The following is a 3,666-nucleotide window of genomic DNA, read 5'->3' as shown; positions in this document are numbered from 1 at the left end:
TATAGTATAGTATAGACGTTCTCTGTATATAGTATAGTATAGACGTTCTCTGTATATAGTATAGTATAGTACAGTATAGTACAGTATAGTACAGTATAGTATAGTATAGTATAGACGTTCTCTGTATATAGTATAGTAGTGTTGCCCTACGAGGGTTAAATTTTGGAACATCTCGATTTTTTTCCTTTTTGAGACAACCTTACTATATTTAGGCTGCTTTTGAATGTGTGATCCTTCTACCTCTGCCTCCCAAGTGCTGAGGTTACAGGTGTGCAGTCACATCTGCCTAGACAGTGTCTCAGCAGACCTTAACAGCGCCCGTGGTCAGGAAGCCCTCAACTCTCCCTTCAGCTGGTTTCTCTTGTGAAGAGCCATGTCTTCTTCCCCTTCATAACATGGAAACAGCTCTTAATCACAGAGCCTTTCTTCCTTCAGGTTAAACAACACCAGTTTTTGGTGGGACCTCCCATTTCCCTTTACCTCCCTACGCAATGACCTTTGCTGCTAAGACTCCGGCCTGGCACTTGGACCACAGGACAAGATTGAAGCCTGGGCTGTGTGTCCTTGCACATCATTCCTGTGCTCCCCTGGAGTCAGGTCTAGAGGCGGGGGACAGGGTCCACGAGTCAGAAAAGACGGCTGGCTGTCCTAGTGCTCACCTGTCCTATAGCACGCACACGCAGACATGACCCCTCTGCTCCATCACCATCCTTTCACGTACACGTGCCCTCCCCCACCAGACACATACGTCACTAGCTTTTCTGACTTCCCAGAAAAAAAAAATTGATCTAAGAAGTTAGGAGTCCGCCATGGTCAGCTACGGTCCTTAAAATTAAGGCAGACAATCCACGGGACAGCTGTAGTGCACGAAGGGTGACAAAGGAAAGACTCTGAGTTCACTCTGCCTTTGACAGCATCAGCAGCAGGGACCAACCTGGCTCTCTCTAACCCTCATCTCTAGAAGACCTCCCAGAGGGAATTTTAGGGACCTCTGTGTTCTCATCCAGGGGCACTGCCACCCAGCTGCTCAGGGAGGAAACCTGTTAGAATAACAGAGAAAGCAATGCAGATCTAGACTTACTGCCATCCCTTCCCACCCCCACGCATCCCAGGCAGCAGCCTCCCTCAGCTGAGCCTCAAGAGGCTGGTTTATCAGAGAGGTGCACAGAAAGGCATCTCTGGTCCCTCTGGGTAGGTAGCAGCTGAGAAGGGAGGAGATGGTCACCCTTGGCATGCGGGAAGTAAGTGAGGTACACTTGTAGATGGAACCTTCTGGAGTTCCTTCAGGGTCTAAGTCATAGGTCATTGTACCACATGGTTAGGCTGAGGGCTGAATCTGGGGTGGGAAACCTGGTATGCATGGGGAGACACAGAAGTCCAATGCTCGCCCAAGAGCTATAAGCAGGGACAGATGTTAGGGGAATGTCTGTATGCTCCACCACAAGCCACAGGAATAAAGGAAGTGGAGACCCTAAAGGGCAGAAAGTGAGGGTCTGCAGCAGAGGCCGCACAGGATACACGCAAGGCCCTGGCTGCAATAACTGGGTTGGGTAGGCAGCCACTGGCTACCCAGGGGCACCAGGACAATCATGCCATCCTGTCCAAAGGGCATTTCCAAGCCAATTTCTAGGCTATAGGGGAGAAGGGAATGGGGAGGGGGGGTCAAGATTCTCCCCTCTGAGCCAAGGTTGGCCTTCCCATGTGCCCCAAATCAAAAGGCACAGAAACTGGGAGGCTGTGGTCTCCCATCCAAGCTGAGAAGACAAGTGGGAGCCAGTACATGTGTTTCAGATTAAACTCAGTCGAGAGACAAACATGTTGCTCCTCCTCCTCCCAGGGGCAAGCTCCCTTCAAGCCACATGGCAGTGACCATGTGGACAGTGCAGGGGAGGACACCTCTCTCTCCACTGGCTCAAGGACTGTTTCCAGGGGTTCAGTCTGGCTGGCTCATGGCTACACCACTCACTTCAGGGACAGGTTTTTTGTTTTTTGTTTTTTCCTGAAATCTTGGAATCTGAATCAGCCTGAGACACCCCATAATTGTACCTCCCAACACCCCAGAAAGGCCAGCCCTGGAGAACAGAACTTTCTAGTCCCCACCCATCCCCCTCCGCCTGGGGGCTGAACTGATGGGCAGCTGAGGTCCAGACAGTGGCTGGCTCTTGGAAAGCCTGTCTTTTTTTTTTTGACTCAGACCACTCCCTGCCATGGCTTGCCTCAGGAGGTAAAAGGGCTGCAGGAGGGCAGCCAGACCCCACAAACCAGCTAGGCTAAATGGTGCTTGTTGTTTGCAAGAGGCCATGACCTCATTTGTCTCCCAGCTCGCTTGGTAAAAGAGAACAGAGGAAGCTGGACAGAGAACCTAGCGGGCATCCCACCCCAGCAGGACTCGGCAGCCCAAGCTGTAAGGGAACCAGCACCAATGGCTCTGAAAAGCAGCAATCTGAATGGAGCCAGGCTGGGCTGCAGGAAGATCACCTTCCTTGCTCACTGCTGGTGGAAGCAACTCCAGGGAGAACCCTGCCTGTAGGACTCTAGCCACTTTGGGGTACTGCTGAGTCCAGTCCCAGAGCTTAGCTCTCTGCTTCCCACCACCCACCAGCACATTGTTTCCCAACTCCATTCAAAACCCCCGTCCAGCCTCTCCTGTTGCACAGTGGAATATAGTGAGTGGCTAATAGAGTCCTGGCCCTCTGTCCCCCAATTCTCTGTCCCCTCTCATCTGTTCACCTTGGTTCCTAAACTGCAGGGGTTACTATAATCCTACCTCCACCTCTTTGCACCCCTCTTTCCTGCTTTCTGGGGTGCTCCTGCCACTCCCAGTCCCTCTAGCCAGAAAGCTTCTCCCATATCTGTCTTCCCCAGGCTAGACCAGGAGCTGCCTTACCTGTGCTCTACTCCAGCTCCTCTGACAGCCTGCACTCTGAGGGGCTCCAGGAAGCCGTGAAGGGAGTAGCTGCCTCTCAACCCAGAGTCCAGCAGGCTTCAGATTACAGCTACTCCTTTCTTAAAGTGACCTGACTCCATTTGGAATCTGTGATTGCATCATCGTCTGGTGTTAACTTTAACCCGCTGCTGCCCTCCCGCCATGCGGCCCCAAGACCACACGTTTGCGTCACCCTCCTCCTCCACCGCACATCCCTTGGGCCTTTCTCTGTTTTCATTGGGACCCTCCACATGGTGGCTGACTTCAGGGGTACTTGGGCCAGCCTGGGGTAGGTCATGAGTCTGAACTTGAACATCGGAGAGGAAAGCTGCATAGAGAGAAAGTGAGCCGAGGCGGAGGTGAGCCGAGGCGGAGGTGAGCCCGGGTAGAGATGCTGGGTTCTTCCAGGTGGCTGGCTCTGGCTCTACCTGCATTTGGGGAGCAAGATGATTCTCCTCCCTCTCCTGGAAAATGAAGGAATGGAACTGAGACTGTTTGCTCTAAAGGTCTGTGCTCTCTGAAGATTGCAAAGGACAGTGGGGCGGGGACTAGAGAGTTGGCTCAGTGCTTAAGAACACGGGCTGCTTTTGCAGAGGACCTGAGTTCTGTTCCCAGCACACACACCAAGGACTCCCAGCTGCCTGTAATGCCAGCTCCAGAGAATCTGATGCCATCTCCTGGCCTCTTCAGGTACTACATACACACACACACACACACACACACACACACGGGGGGGGGGG

The 3,666-nt window shown here is 52.6% G+C and overlaps 1 protein-coding gene across 1 annotated transcript in view; it reads right to left on the bottom strand.

Annotated features, from left to right (window-relative positions):
• Positions 1–3,012, bottom strand: part of Serpinf1 (serpin family F member 1) — an 11,504-nt gene extending 8,492 nt beyond the window's left edge. Inside the window, exon 1 of the mRNA XM_028759435.1 lies at positions 2,888–3,012. The gene's annotated coding sequence lies outside the window, so the exon portion shown is untranslated. The remainder of the gene's footprint in view (positions 1–2,887) is intronic.
• Between the last annotated feature and the right edge of the window lie 654 nt (positions 3,013–3,666).

This window comes from Grammomys surdaster, unplaced genomic scaffold (genome assembly GCF_004785775.1).
Source record: "Grammomys surdaster isolate TR1022 unplaced genomic scaffold, NIH_TR_1.0 126278, whole genome shotgun sequence".
Lineage (NCBI taxonomy): Eukaryota > Metazoa > Chordata > Mammalia > Rodentia > Muridae > Grammomys > Grammomys surdaster.
The sequence above is the reverse complement of the archived record's forward strand: the minus strand, read 5'-3'. Positions and strand labels throughout refer to the sequence as shown.